This window comes from Tupaia chinensis, unplaced genomic scaffold, assembly GCF_000334495.1.
Source record: "Tupaia chinensis unplaced genomic scaffold, TupChi_1.0 Scaffold144276_1, whole genome shotgun sequence".
Taxonomy (NCBI): domain Eukaryota; kingdom Metazoa; phylum Chordata; class Mammalia; order Scandentia; family Tupaiidae; genus Tupaia; species Tupaia belangeri.
In genome coordinates, this window is record NW_006204133.1 from 6,395,660 (window position 1) to 6,411,441 (window position 15,782).

The 15,782-nt window shown below is 48.2% G+C and overlaps 1 protein-coding gene across 10 annotated transcripts in view; it reads left to right on the forward strand.

Annotated features, from left to right (window-relative positions):
* Positions 1-15,782, forward strand: part of IL1R1 (interleukin 1 receptor type 1) — a 91,572-nt gene that overhangs the window by 37,710 nt on the left and 38,080 nt on the right. For 4 of the 10 annotated variants that reach the window (XM_027767515.1, XM_027767508.1, XM_027767506.1 and 1 more), the window contains one exon: positions 13,573-13,649. The exons of 2 other annotated variants lie outside the window; for them this stretch is intronic. The gene's annotated coding sequence lies outside the window, so the exon portion shown is untranslated. Of the gene's footprint in view, positions 1-9; positions 120-8,627; positions 8,638-13,572; positions 13,650-15,782 lie in introns of those variants that run through there. 4 more of the 10 variants (XM_027767510.1, XM_027767511.1, XM_027767509.1 and 1 more) reach the window with 4 other exon arrangements.

The following is a 15,782-nucleotide window of genomic DNA, read 5'->3' on the forward strand; positions in this document are numbered from 1 at the left end:
TTGGACGGCGCCCGCGCCCCGGGCACCTCCAGCTCGGCTCCCCGGGCTCTCGCTCCTTCTGGCTGGGCCGGGTTCCCCCGGGGGCCGCCGTCCCCACACACCCTACCAGGCCTGCCCAGGTAGGAGGAAGCTGGAGTGCCCCGGGGTGGGTGGAGGTCGGGACACCAGTGGTCTTGACACCTTCGTGGGCTGTCCGCAGCGCGTGGCAGAGTTCGTCTTTAAGGAGATGGCGTGTGTGTGCGTGTGTGTGTGTGTGTGTGTGTGTGTGTGTGTTTGCTGTGTAAAGCAGGTTTATTTGAATCCTCTTGGGGAAATTGGTGATCATTCAGCTGGCCTGAATCCTTTTGGGGAATTGTCGATCTTTCTGGAGGGCTGTTCTGGATAGTTGCGCGCCTGCCTGTGTAAACCGCTCCCAGGTTTAATCCGGCCCAGTCTAACTGGTTCAGGAGTGTCCCTCTTAGGCTTTTGGCTCAGAAGACAGTCTCTGAGAGGTAAAGGATGATGTCCCCCAGGCCCTGAGAGGTAGCTTGTGGCCCCTCCAGATAGAGGATGATGAGGGCAGAGGAGCAACAACCAGGTCCACACCGCGTGCTCCTGGTTTACACAGCAGGCACCGGCCCTTCACAGCGCTTCACTGCTCCTCCTTCACCGCGGCAGTCCTGTGAACGCGTCGCTGCTACCACGCTGGCTTCACAGCCCAGCAGAAGCTTGTTAGGGGCCTGGCGCCCAGGGAATGGAAGGCCCTGAACTCCAGACCCTCCTGTCATCTACCTTATCTCACGATGCTCCCAGCAGTCCTCTCGCTGTGGGTGTGCAGACAGGCATTCCTCCTGGGGCAGCTCTCCCCTGTGTTTCCTGGGGGCAAGGGGTGACTGTCATCAGATAAGCATGTTCCTACGGTTTTAGGGCTACACCCCAGAACTCTGCCAAGGGGGACCATGAACTTGGGCCACAGATGCCATGGAGAAAAGGCCAGCCAAGATCCATCCATGTTGTAATGTGACACCTGGCCGTCTGGGCTTTTAGGGCCCAGCCTCCAGGAGGAAAATGGACAAGAGGGAACTCAGTGACTAGTGCTGTCTCTGTGTCCACTGAGGATGGGTCCCAGGGCTCTGGGAGGTTATCTGCTCAAGTCTCTTATACAGAACAGCACAGTATTTGCAAAAATCTACATTGTCCTCTCCTATACTTTCCGTTATCTCTAGATTACTTATGGTACCTAATACAATGTACATGCCAGGAAGCACTTGTCTTACTGTATGGTTTACATATGTATATTAAAAATCATATATACATATATATATATATTGCTAGAGGGTGTGTAAGTTCAATGGAGAGACGGAGAGGGAAGGTGAGAAAGCACCTCCTTTGCAGGGGATGGTCATGCCACAATCTCGTCTCTATATCCTTTTGAGATTGGGGGCACATATGCCTGGTTTGCTTTTCAAGCCACCAGGTCCAGGACTTGAACTGCACGGTTGGCCATGTGGAATCCAACTGCCGTAGCCACCATCCCAGCCAGCCCTGTACTGTTTTTTTCCCCTTGTTTCCTATCTGTGGTTGGTTGAATTCACGCATGTGGAATCTGCAGCCGTGGGGGACGACGGTCTTGATGAGCCAAGGAAGGCCAGAGTTGGTCCTGGGCCTGTTTGCTGTTCTTTCTCCCACCCAGTTTACTAAGCAGCTATAGGTATCTTTTCCTCTCTGATCCCTTCTAATTTCCTGTTTAATATCCAGTGTGGTATTTCATATCCTACATTAATTTTTGTGCTAGACCAAAATGCTTCAGGATGGGATCTGAAAGGGGTCAGGGTGGGGGAGCCCCGATTTATTATTGGCTGGCTGTCTTCTGCTGTATGTGACTCATCGTCTGTTCTTGTTCTCTCTTGGTTCAGTTCGAGAAAGGACGTTTGATCTGAATTCTCATAAACTGCCCATTTCTAGTAGGCTCCGCCCTCTATGTCGTAATGTAACATCAAGATTTTCTTCTTTCTTCGTGTTTTTTTTTTTTTTTTTTTTTGGTGGGGGAGTGAGTGCACATATGCTTGCTGGAGAGAGACAGAGAGAGGGAAAGTGAGAAATCACCCCCCAGAGGACATGGCATGCTACAATTCCTTCTTCTCCTTTCTCTTCTTGGGATTTTGGGCACTTGTGCACATGCACCTAGCATGATTTTCAAGCCACCAGATTTGGGACTCAAACCGCAGTTAACCACGTGGGAGTCCAGTGCCTTAACCATCACACCACCTGCTGACCCCTACCTACCAAGATGCCTTTATGATTCTGAAACATGTAACATCTTTTGAGTAAATGTTTCACAGTTGGTGAAATATTACTTTGTATTAGATTCTCTCATTTAGTCAACAAACGTTTATTGAATGTCTGCAGGTACTGCTTCAAGTGCCAGGGTTAGAACAGTGGATAAAACAGGTGAAAGGCCATGTCCTCTTGTGGATGTGAGTCCTCTTGGTGAATCATTGGACATCAGCAGCTTTCTTCATAAGATGGTTCCTTGAAATCTGCCTCTTTGCACAGGGCGTGGGCACCCTGGCTGTCCAGAAGGTAGCCCTCAGCACCTCCAGTGGAGAAGATGGTCACAGATGCAGCTCTGTAGGTCTCTGAAGGGTAGCAGATGTGCTGAGATCACACTCTAGCTTGGTTGTGCATATGGACAGGGCAGGGGAAAGCGGGTGGCTGGGATGCCTCCAAGGGAGGTGAGAGTCCAATCATAAACACAGATGTCATAGAGGAAGCATCTCATTAATCAAAGGGGCAAAGCTGGACATTCGTATGGAACCCCAAAGCCTGTTAGGGGAATTACAGTGCATAGGGTGGGGAAGTTCCGAGATCCTCATGTTCTAATGCTCTCCTACGGACTTGGCGCTTTAAAGGGGAGATGTTGTCAGGGGCACTGGTGACTCACTGGCCATGGCCAGCACCATCATGCTACCCATCTGTTGTTATGACTAGTTGCTTGGTTTGCATTTTCCTCTCCTCAAGGTTGTCAAGTGGGTCGGAGGTACAGGATGAGAGTCTGCACCGTCTGCAGCTTTAGTCTCCTCTGGTTGCCTGCCATGACCTTAAGTAATGCTACCACAGCTTCCTGGCCACGCCGGGCACCTGAGAGTATGGGGAGGTTTCCAGGCATCGAGCAGTCTCAGCAGGTGTCGAAAGGAATGGGTTTCTGTAGGCCCCCACTTGCCTACATACCTCTGGATTCTAGAAAGCGTCCTCCTCTTGCTCTTCCACAGGTGCTCATGTGGCAGAGTGATGAGACACTTTCTTCATGTCTGCCTGCTCCAGGAAATATTTACAAGATACCATAAATGATAAGGAATTCAAAAATGGAAAGAAATCTGTCGATCACAACATATATGGTATTGTCTGACTGCACTGGTAGGCAGGGTATTCATGACGGGAAAATTCTTTTGGTATGTTGTAATGATTCACAATGATCGAATGTAAAAAAATAAATAAAAGAAAAAAAAACCGGAATGGAGGGAAAACAAGAGTAGAGATGAAGTGGCACCTGAAATGAAGCTAGAACTGTGTAAAATGTGAACCTCCGTGACCTAGATGCTGTAAGGTTGCCGAGCTCTGTCTGCAAATGCAGAGGTAAGCCTGACGTCCCAGCCCTGCCTGCACTGTAGCTTTGCCTGGGGCACTCTCAGAAATGACTAGATGCAGAGCAAACAAACTAGCATCTCTGGAGATCTGCCATGCACTGGTATTTTAAAAGCCCCCCTCTCCCCCAGGTGATTCTAGCGTGTAGCCAAGACTGGTGATTCATGTAAACCTTCTTGGAGGTGGTGGGAGAGAGGAACCTTGGCTGGAGTAGCTACCAATATCTTTAAGAAGAAAGAAAAGTACTCAGGAGAAAAGAAAGCATTTTTGCTACGAAGATAAATAGGAAATTCTCCAAAAGGATTCCATTTAAAAGGTGGGGAGAGTAAGTTTTAGGCTGCCTCTTAAAATGACCTGCACCTCAAGAGCAGTTTGGTAACCATAGTTCTGCTGAATGCTAACAGGAAGGGTCTAGCTGTCCTGGTCTATACACACCTGGTTTCCTAACTTGAGAACTTAGAGACTCCTGAAAATACAGCTAATGATGCTAGCACAAGAGTAATGAAAAGTTAGATGGTGTCACTTCCGATGAGTGCATCTTCACCTCATTGAAAACCTAACACTGCTCTCTTAATGCAAATAGGTTAAAACACCACTTTGGCAATTCTGAGATTATATAAATAAAACTTACACAATCTAATTTTTTTTCAGGTTTCTGCCATAGGGCACTTGAGCTTGCCAGAGAGGAGAGAGGTAGAGAGGGAAAATGAGAAGTCACCCCTCAGGGGGATGGCCATGCCTCAATCCCTTCTCCTCCAGTCTTCTCTGGGGACTTTGGGCACACATACACACACCAGCTTGATTTTTCTAGCCACTGGGTCTGGGACTCCAACTGCAGTTGGTCATATGGAAATCCATTCACCTTGACCACCACACATACTGCTGACCCACGCAATATTATTTAAAAAAAAAAATCAATATAATACCTAGATGTAAAGAAAAAATATGTGAAATCTGTATTAAATCCATGTATTTCAGTATGTAGATGTTGGGTTGAGCCAAACTAGAACCTGGTGAGGCCACCGAAGACTGCGAGATAGTGCAGATGGCTCCAAATGCTGCCTTCACCAGAGGAGTCGCGGCGGCCATCTTCACTTCACAAAGCATGAGCGGCTCTTTTTTCTTTTCTTTTCTTATATCTTATTTTGTTTATCTATTTTTTACTATCAATCACTGTATATCTTTACAGTATATAAAGTGAATTTTCCCAGCGTGAATATACTTTTTATTAGTCCAGTCTTGGTCAAGGTCTAAATGGTAGTCAAGGCCCGTCTTCTCTTAATTGTCACATAGTTCCATTCCATTCAGCATGTAGGGAACTTGTGCTACCAGTATGTACTGTACATAAATATGGAATGGCATTAAGGGCTAGGTTCCGAACACAAAATGGGTTTTCTACTGGCATGAATGTCTAAGGGACACCTAGAAGTGATGGGAGACAAGGAACAAGTCTTGATGGAGTGGGAGTGCCTTGTGTTGTTCCAGATGGCTAGCACCCATGGCCTCCATGTCTAAATGCGTGCCACCCATTGTCCCCTTCCCTGTGCTTTCCAAAGTGCTTCTGCAGGGGGTGTATGGACTCCATTGAGAAACACAGCTTTCTCCCCCTCACTGGTGGTGAGTGATTAAAACGCTCATGGGGACATGGGACCTGGAATAGCAGGACCATGGTAGGTAGGGTGGAAGGTAGCCTAGTATATTGTAGGTTAAGAATCCATAGCAGAGGGTCATCGGGGTGGCGGTGCAAATCACAACAGCGGGGTGTTTGTGCACGGGGCGACTACTAAGGGGCATAAGGGAACTTTGGAGGGGGTGGTAACAGAATGCTCTGTATCCTTATTGAGCATTCTTGGTGTGTATAGCTGCCACAGTTCATCGCACACTTAAGATTTGTGTGTTTCCCAGTGTACATATTTAAAATTTTTTAAAAATTATTTTTAGACTCAATGTCACCCTGTTGTGATCTTTCTGCCTCAGCCTCCCAGCAGGGATCACAGACATGTGCCACCACACCCAGCACATTTTTAGACAGAGTCTAATTCTGCTGCCCAGGCCATCCTTGAGCTTACAATCCTCTGCTTCAACCTCCCCAATCCTGGGATCACCAGAGCCATAGCTCACGCCACTATCTCTGGCCTTTAGGTTGGACAGAAATATCAAACCAGAGCCTCCCACATGGTCCCAGCCTTTCAGAGTATCTTAGCAGCCAGCATTACTATGTATTTTATCTCATTTTTTAAAAAGAGTAAGTCAAAACAACATAAAAATTCTTGTAGAGAATGCCTAGTCTTCTTTTTAATTTTTTTCTATTTTTTTTTTAGAGAAGTTTTTGCTGTAGAGCACGTACTCTCACCAGAGAGACAGAGAGACAGAGTGAGAAATCACCCCCCAGGGGGAATGGCCACGCTGCAATCCTTTCTCCCCTCAGGATCTTGGGCATGCACACACACGCACCCGGCATGAGTTTAAGCCATCATGTCTGGGACTTGAGCCATGGTCGACTACATGGGAGTCCAGCGACATAGCCATTATTCCAACTGCTGGTCCCAAGAATGCCTAGTCTTCTGAGACTCAGTTTGTAGATCCTTTGAGTAACAAAAAATAGACCCATTTTTGCTTGACTAGAAGGCAATGCACAGGGATGTTCTTGCTCTGAAGTTCAACTTTCTGACGCATCCTGCACCACAGTGGCCTCAGCGTAAGGCATGGTAGGTGCCAGGAAGCAGGTATGTTGGAGCAATACAAGAATCTGGGGAAGTCAAGAAAGAAGAGTGGCCAAGGGATGGGAGGAGAGGCCATTTCATCTCTGGGTTCTGGTTTCTGTGGTTCAAGAGCCCTAGGGGGCAGTAGGAGAGAAGAGGGAAAGTCCGACTTGCAGACTGATAAGAAGTCTTATCAGTCTAGAGGATTGAGTATAGCCCATTCCTGTTTGTGGCCCCATTGTGACAGTGGTCATTGTCTCTCTGGGTCTCACTTTCCCCTTGCCCTTAAAATCCACATGCCTTAATTAAAACCACCAATCTTGTGGCTTTGTGTCTTAGAACAGCTGAATAATTTAGATTTCATAATACCTGAAATATTTTTGGCAATTTTTCACTTCATCTTCATATCCTTGTACATCTTTGATGATAAAAAATAAAAATGAAGAAAACCTCCTCTTACCCCATTTGTATGAGTAAATAAACTAGATCAATCTGCTATGAGCTAAGTGTTTGGATTCATCTGCTGTTAAGGTGACTGCCAGGCTGTGTTTCTTGGACTTTCTGGCATGATGAGAATGAGTTTCCGTTGTCCCATGACATGGGACTGGTTTTGTTTGCTCATGGGTTGGTGGTATTGTTTCTCGGGGGTGAGCAGGAAATGAGCGGTAACCACACTGAATGCACAACTGGGATTTTAGGATGCCTGTGTGTCACTCATCTCTACAGAATGGAAACTGTCGTGTCACCTTCAGAGCACACCACAGTGGCCTCAACTCCTCTGCGATCATTTCCACTTCTCTTTTCCTGGTTCAGTAAGGACCATTCTGGAGGAACTCCGCAGTGTGAGGGTTAGATTGTTCTATCCGTACCACCCTGTGGGCGTGAGCTCCCGGGGCACTAATGCTTCTATTTCTCATGATGGGATTGCGTGGATATGACTGTAGGCTTTTCATTAGGACAGTGCCTCTCAGACCATGCTCCAAAGCAGCCCGCCTAAAGGGATACTTCGATGCCTCCTATTTCCATCTGAGGCAGATCTGGAGATGTGTCTTTCTTCTTCATAACACAGCCATGGTTTCACGATTATAAAAATTACGATAAACCAGTAATATCCGAGTAAGATAGACTCTGGGTTCCCCTGTCTACAGTATCTTCTTGGGAATTCACACATTCTGGTTAAGAAGCAAGCACTTGTATAAATATAGAATTCTAAAATATTTTCCATAGCATGGAGTTATGTAACTTCATAAGTCAGCTTTTTTTTTTTTTTTCTTTTCTTCCAAACAGAGATGGTTAGTCTTATCACTCAGGACTGTTTCATCTCTTTCTTAATCCTTGTAACAAAGGGATAATAGGAGAGCATCATAATAAGGGACTCATCTCATCTCAATCCCATAATCCACTTCTCCTACACATGTCCACTGATTTCTGATAGATCATAAAGGCTGTGACGTAGCATGAGCTGAAGAACCTGCTTTGAGGATCAGACGGTGTCGTGGTGGTGGTGCCATGCTCTGGGAGGTAGACGCACATGGGAAGGTTTTGGGGTTGTGACTGGAGACCTTCCCGAACATAGTGGGCATTTGTGTGCCCATGATATGGAGCTGACTGAAGCTGGGGGTGGAGCATGGCATGGGGACCCTCCCTGGGGCTCTCTCTCTTTCTCTTTCTTGGAATAAATAAGTAAATGGAAGAATAAGGAGGAGGAGGAGGAGGAGAAGGAGAAGAAAAGAAAAAAATGGAAAGAACCTACTTTGGCCTTTGGTCTTTCCAGGGACTCATTTACTGTCACTTGTCACTTATGGCCACATTAGTTGGGGCCTAATTCTCTGACTGCTTCTCCATTATATCAAATCTCCTCATACACATGTTGATCAATGTTTGGGGTGAGAAGTTGGATTAAATGATGCTGCATATTTATGATGCTCATATATTTACGATGCACTTTATGGGGAGGTAGGCAAATGTGTTGGCCTGAGGTGGGAATGTGGAAAAGATGGTTAAAATTTCCTTGGACATTTCAAACTTGAGGCTTGGCTACTCAGGTCCCTAGAAGAAAGAGGAGTTACCTATTTCTGTCTAGTAGCTTTTCTTGAGTTTCTGCAGAGGTTTGGCTACTGCAGAATGTCCCTTAGACCCAGTGCTATGATTGGAGGGCTCCGCTCTGCAGTGCAGCAAACCCCATCCTGGGCCATGGTGAGGAGTCTGAGGGACCAAGAGCATGTGCCCATTTGGAACCCGTGCCCACCAGCACACCTTTGTGTTTATTTCTCTCTTAAGAGTGAGAGACAGAGAGAGAGAGAGAGAAAGGGTCTCATGCTGGGATTTCTCCTCAACCCCCGGCCTTCCAAGCCAGCCGGAGTCTGAGGGACCAAGAGCATGTGCATATTTAACCCGTGCCCACCAGCACACCTTTGTGTTTATTTCTCTCTTAAGAGTGAGAGACAGAGAGAGAGAGAGAGAAAGGGTCTCATGCTGGGATTTCTCCTCAACCCCCGGCCTTCCAAGCCAGCCAGGCTCATGGTGCGCATGCCCAGTGTGCATGGATCAACCAGGGAACTAAACCTGCTCTTTTCCAGATGGATCCAGTGTCTCTGAGCAGCATGGTACTGTGTGCTATTGAGCTTATCCAAGTACACCTTTTCTTAATGATGTCTCGGGAACCTAGGACCCCGGAATTTCCTCCCTAAATAGCTCATCCCCAGGAGCCTATCCAGGCCTTCTGGGCCATCCCCCGGGAACCACTGCCAGTGTGCCTACCTCGCTTGTGGAGTGCCAGCCTGTGTGGAGGAGGATGAGCGGGACTGTGCGCTAAGTGTCCACCTATGTGCATGCTCAGGCCCCTCACAGTATGGTAGGGAGCTGGCAGAAGGCTGAACAGAGAGACTGGGAGGTTGACATACCTGGAGACCACACAGGCATGTGGTGGGACTGCTCCATGCACGTCCCAGAGTGGGCACAGTGCAACCTGTGCTCAGACACTGAATGCTGGCTGCAGGACAGGCTTCTCCCAGCCCTGGGAACCTCTGCTGTCACTGTCCCCTGGACTGGACCCACAGGATGCTCCAACCTTGTCTGGGTGCATCTGACGTGTTCCCCCTCACCTGTGCTTGATTCTACCCTAGAAGGTAAGGTTCACAATGTAGGGCAATTCCTCAGGAGTAAGAAAGGAACTCATTCCTCGAGATTGTGGGAAACTCCTTAAGAACAAGGAGTTTAAGGATGCAGAGTAACTACAAACAGAACACATGCTCCTCTCCCCACCCTGGGCCCTAGTCTTGTACTGGGCTCTTTATCATCAGCTGTCACTTTTCCTGTGTCTGCACTGCATTTGAAACTTCTTACAGAGGGACAGGAAGGTGCTGTTGGATAAAGTCAATCCTTCCTGCAAGCGGAGCTTTCGTTGGGAGCCCATACGTTTATTGTTCCTTCTTTTACTCAATTTCTAATTTAGTTCATATTGAAGTTTCTCATTCTGGGTCTGGTAGGAAATTGCTTTATGCCTTTCTAATAAACAAGTAGCTTTCATGGGTATGTTCCTTGTGTAGCCATGTCGTGGTAAACCGGTGTTTCTAAACATAGTTGGCCTTCCATTTCTGTTGCCTCTGCAGATTCTAACCACAAATCCAAAATGCTACCAAATAAATTCACTGGGTCTGTACTCAACATGTACAAACAGTTTTCTTGTCATCATTCCCTAAAGAATTCGTGTAACAACTACTGAGCAGCACTTACATTGTGTTGGTGTCACAGGTAACCGAGAGATGACGTAAGGTGTGACGGAGGGTATGTGGAGCATCTGAGGGGGCTGGTGTCTGTTGGGGTTCTGAAACCAATCTCCTTTGGATACCAAGGGATGAGTCAATGTGATAGTCACCCCACAGCAAAGGGAACTGCACATGGAAAAAGCTTCGCAATTTCCGGCTTCCATGTGATTGTCATAGAAAGCTGCAGAGCACTGCGGTGAGTGGACGAAGCTGCTGGAGGTGGGGATGACTGTCCCCTGGCTTCTGGTCCCCCAAGGCCCCTGATGATGGTCTCCACAAGCTGGGCATCTGGATCTCGTGTAACACTGAGCTTCGGCTGGCAGCTGCCGCGGGAAGGTGTTGGTTGGCGCAGGAGAGTTCGTATGTGATGTGGGCATGGCGGCCCTTAAGGCAGAAAAAGGAGCCATGTGTTTATGGCTTATTAATTTGTCGAGGGATTAATCCTTTTCCCTTTCTTGAGTGTCTTATTTCATGTGGAAAATTCAATCTGAAAAATAGCACTGTGGAATAAATCCACTTTACATGGCTAGTGTTTTCTAAAGGTATATTTGGGACTTCCTTATAAACCATTTCTAAGTGTCATCAGGCACTTTGCTAAGGCACCTCTGAAGGGAGAGGGGGTTCTGTGTGCTCAGTGTGCCTTCTGCCACCAGCGGTTTTCAGGCCCCAGTCCTAGTCCTGTAGCCCTCTCTCATCAGAGTCCTCCTCACCCCACTCTTTCGCCAGCCTTTGGAGTTTGAGCCTGTTGTCTGAGTCCTTAGCTCACAGTCTGTCTTCTCTTAGGTAAATCCTGGCCACCTCCAGGTCCCAAGGACAGCTCCCCTTGTGTTTGTTCTTCGACCCACACTTGGCGCCCATATCCCATCCTTTCCTAGCCTTGCTTCCACGCCCGGTCTCACGTGACTAATGCAGGGATGGTGGGTAGGTAGATTCCATCCTTCCTTCCTCCCCTCTCTCCTGCCTTTCTTCTACAAGTATCAATATTTATTGAGCTCTTATCACATGCTAGCTGTGTAGGATGGGGCCTTCCTCACAGGGAGGACAGGAGAGGGGAGGGTCCTCTCTGTCCTGCCTCTTCTGGTCTAGGTAGGGAAGGCCAACAACCAGGGGAGCCTGGTTCTCAGAGACAGAAGCCTGAGGCCCCCCAGGTGCATTGTACCACGGAGACCCTGTGTGACTCCTCACTCCTGCTGTGGAGGATGGGGTGTCTATAAGGGCTCTAGGAGAAGCTTCTGATCAGAATCAGCCCAGATCTGTTCACAAGTCTCTGAAGCTGCAGGCTAGGACTGGAAGAATTGCATTCCAGACCTAGGAAGCTCTGGAGAGGCAGCCTGGAGGCTGGGTGGCATGGTGCTTAGAGACAGGGCAGGGAGAAGAGCACTGGAAGAAGTGGTGCAAGCCAGCAGGTGGCAGGATGAGAGAGGGGCACCCTCATCCCAGGGGTCAACAAGGAGGGGTGTGGGGTGGGTTGAGGGCTGCAGAGGTGGAGAGTGGAGGGGCTATGCATGGAGAATTAGGAGGAGCGGTGGTTTACACATGGCATTTCCAAGGAGCAGTGAGCATGGAGCAGGAGTTGGCGCAGTCCAGTTCAGCAGTGAATGAGAGGCGGGGCCAGTGAGTGTCAGAAGACTTTTAAGAAGTTTCTGGAATGAAAGAGAAAGAGGAGAAGTGAGTGAGTTAGTAAAGGGGTCTCATGGGGCAGTCCCTTTCTCTGCAAGAAGTTTCCCAAGCTGCCCACATAAATTCTTCCCTCTCGCTGGTCCTTTTCTCTCGCTCTGTTCTATTAAGTGCCTTGTATATCACACCCATCTGGTCACCCTTCTTGGGGTTGGAGGAGACTGATCCAGGACTGGGAACAGGAGGAAGTGGGAGTCTTCTCTTTGGTTTTGTGCTGGGATACGATTTGTGTTAGTGAGGTGTAATGCCTCTGTACCTTCAGATCATGTGGAGTGCTGTCTTAGAAGTTTAAAACGAGTAGTAGGTTGGTATTTAGTTGTTTAGTCTAACCAAAGTGCTCAGTTTTGAATTAGTCTGGCTATTTTATCAATGGGCATGAAAAAGCCTTTTGCTGGGCCAGCTGGTGATATGGTAGTTGAAGTGGTTGGACTCCACATGGCGACTGGTTGACTCGAGTCCCAGGTCTGGCAGCTTGAGAAAACATGTTGGGTGTGTGTACTTTAAATTCCAGAAAGAGATGTGGAGAAGGGATTGCACCGTGATCCCGCCCCGCCCCATGGGTGTGCGTTCTCACTTTCCTTCTCTCTCTCTATCCTGTATCTCTGCCTCTCCCCTCTGTGAGCATACTTGCCCTCTAGCCGATTAAACGATTCAAGCTTCACGCTCCTGTTTACAAGCTTTCAGAGTCCAGGGAGAGCGCCAGGGAGTGGTGCAGTGGCAAAACACGGGTTTCTTAGAGGCAATCCCGCATGAGAAGGCGCCTTATCTCACACCTGGAGACCTCCCTGAGAACACCAGGCACATGTCTGCCTGTGACCCGGGGCCAGCTGACGCTGGGGGCGGATCATGGCATCAGACCCTGTCTTTCTCTCTCTGTCAGTTTTACTCTTGGAAGAAATAAACAAACTTTAAAAATGAAAGCTTAGGGGCCAGCAGATGGCATAATGGTTATGTCACTGGATTCCTACATGAATGACTGCAATTTGAGTCCTGGATCCAGTGGCTTCAAACTCACGCTAGGCACGTGTGTATGTATGTGCCCAAAATCCTGAGAGGAGAATGGAGGAAAAGGGATTGTGGTTTGGCCATACTCCCTGGGGGATGAGTTCTCTCTCTCTCTCTTTCTCTCTGGTGAGTACACATTCCCTATAGCAAAAACAAACACACACACACACACACACACACAAAAAAAAAAAAAAAAAAAAAAAAAAAAAAAAAAAAAAAAAAAAAAAAGAAAAAAGAAAAATAATGAAAGCCTAAGGAAACTATTTAGATGTGGAAAATAGATTCCTGTGGGACATAACAGCAGGACGATCAGAGCTCAGCTTCTCCGAAGTTATTTTAAAGGGCTCTGTATGGGTATGTGACTGTGGTTGGTGTGAGAAAGAGTGAGATTTGGAAAGCGAACGAGCCTGATCTTAGCAGGGGCCTGCTCAATTTTGCAGGCACCGTGAAAGGCTTGAAAACTTCCCACATGCAGTCAGTCATGTGGGAATCCAGCAACATAGCCGTTATGCCACGGCTTCCCGCATGCACTGAGGAAGGGCCGCCCCAGAGGTGGTCAGACTCATTTACGTTCCTCGCACCTGGCAAAGTGCCAGGTGCACAGGGCTTACCGAAGTTCTTTGTGTTCCTCACCCCTGTGACTGATCTGAAAGTGCTCTGTCTTGAAGGACTGGGACTTTTACTCAGTTTTATGGGCATTTTGGGGGCATTTTGGACACCTCTGGAGATCCTGGCAGGGTGGGTGCGTTTGGGGGGCTCTTCATTCATGCTTCGCTCATGTTACCTTCTTTCTCCAGGTAGACGTGCCCCTTAAAGATGGTAACATCCTTCTGAGAAGCAGGATCATTTTGTACCAGTAAAAGCCTTCTCCAAGGTATCGGGGCTGGGTCACTCCCGGGTCCTGCCAGCTTTTTCTTTAAACTGCTAAAGTCTTCCACCCTCAGCTGTTTGGGGTATCTCCCATTGTCTACAAAAATGTTTTATGTTTGTTGGCACATTTATTTTTTTAAATTTTTTCATTTTTCAGCTATAAGGTATCATCTGCTCACTGGAGAGAGACAGAAAGAGGGGGTGGGAAAGTGAGAAATCACTCCTCAGTGGATGGCCATGGCACAATCCCGTCACCTCCATTCTCCTCTCAGGACTTTGGGTACACACACACACAGACATGCACCTGGCATGAGTTTCCAGCCACCAGGTCTGGGACTCAACCTGTGCAGTCGGCCATGTGGATCCAGTCCCTTAACCTCCACATCACCTGCTGGCCCCTCCTGGCGCAGTTTTTAAGGGGGCAGCTCTATGGTTTTATCAGATCTCTGGAGGAGTCTGTGATCCCATTAAGTGCCATGCCCGTGCACTGTTCCGGGTCACACTGGCTGTGCCACAGCTGTGACTAGGGAAGTGATGGCCCCCCAGTGCATCGTCCGAGCTCCCCAGTGGCAGCACATTCCAGGCCTTGCTGTTCAGAATCATTCACTTTCACCTCACATCCAAGCTCTTGATTTCTGCTGGAGACAGCCTGTTGATTCCCTCTTGGAGACTCAGCCCTGGGGTGCTGCAGGTGGCTCTGTGGTACCTGAGTCTGCCCTCCTATGCTGGACCTGCCCCCTCTGGGCCCACCTTGGGGAGTCAGGCCAGGCCAGTTGCCCCTTCTCCCTTTCACCCTGAACATTCTCAAGTATGCACATCTGTTGCCTTCCACTGCTGGCGGGCCCACCTTCTCATCCCCTCTCATTCGTGCCTCTCTCCGTGTCTCTAGTTTATACTCCACACAGTCACCAAGAAATGAAAACCCACCCATTGCCTACGCTGTAACTAAAAACCTTTACGTGATTCTCTGCCCCCTGCAAGTTACAGTCCGGGCTCTCAGTGAGGCCCTTTGGACGGTGGGCACACCTGTCAAGCTCCCCTCTGAGCACCTGTCTTTGGCTAATGCTCGAGTCCTCTAGTCTGAGTTTAGGCCCATCTTCCCTCTTGCCCTGGGCTGTCTCACACCGCAGTGTGGCTCTGTGGATGTGACTTTCCTGTGGCTGCTAGCTCCAAATGCCAGGCCCTTGGTCACTATCGTGCTTTGGTTCCCACAGCCAAGTACAGATGCAGGTGTGTAGTCGATACCCAGCATACAGCTACTGAAAGTAACAGTGAGTGAATAAAAATGAAAATGACTGGACAAGGGAAACATTTTACCTGGGCCTGCTCTGTAGCCTAGTGGTTAAGAGACTCCGGATCCCACATGGCCAACCATTATTTGAACCCTGACCCCGGTGGTTTGGAAAACATACCAGGTGTATGTGCATCTATATTCCAGATTCCAACAGGATGGAGAAATGGAGGAGAAAAGATTGCCGCATGACCACACCCCATTGAGGTGCTCTCTCTCTCTCTCTCCCTCTCTCTCTCTCTGTCTCTCTGTCTCTCCTGGGCAAGTGCAGGTGCCCTCTTATAATTTGGATTTTTTTTTTACCAAATCTCGTGTCTGTCATCAGAGCACAGACTATTTGTAGTAGCTGGCATTTTTTTGAGAGTGACCATGTATGACCATGAATGTCTCAATGCTTGAGACAGTGACACTGTCTCTGTCATTTTTCATGTGGCAATTTATTTCACTGTGATAGCACCCATCAGTGATAGACATTATCATCAAGGCCTTCATTTGGTCAAGTGGGGAAACAGAAGCCTTGGGACCAAGCTTTCTCCACTGTGCCATCTACATGGGTGGACCAGTTGGCTTGGACAGGCCTGTAGTACTAGCCCTGTGAAGCCCGCTGGGGCTGGCTCTGCCTGAGGGTCTGCGCTATTGAAGGACATGAAGGCTTCTGTGTTATGTTATTCAAAGTGCATTTGATTCTGTCCTGGCTGCTTCTTTCACCTCCTCTTCTCTCTTCTTCTTCTTTTTTTTTTTTTTTTTTTTTTGAGGGTTTTTTCACTATAGGGCGTGTGCGCTCGCCAGACAGACAGAGAGAGACAGAGAGGCAGAAAGCGAGAAATCACCCCCCAAGGGGGATGG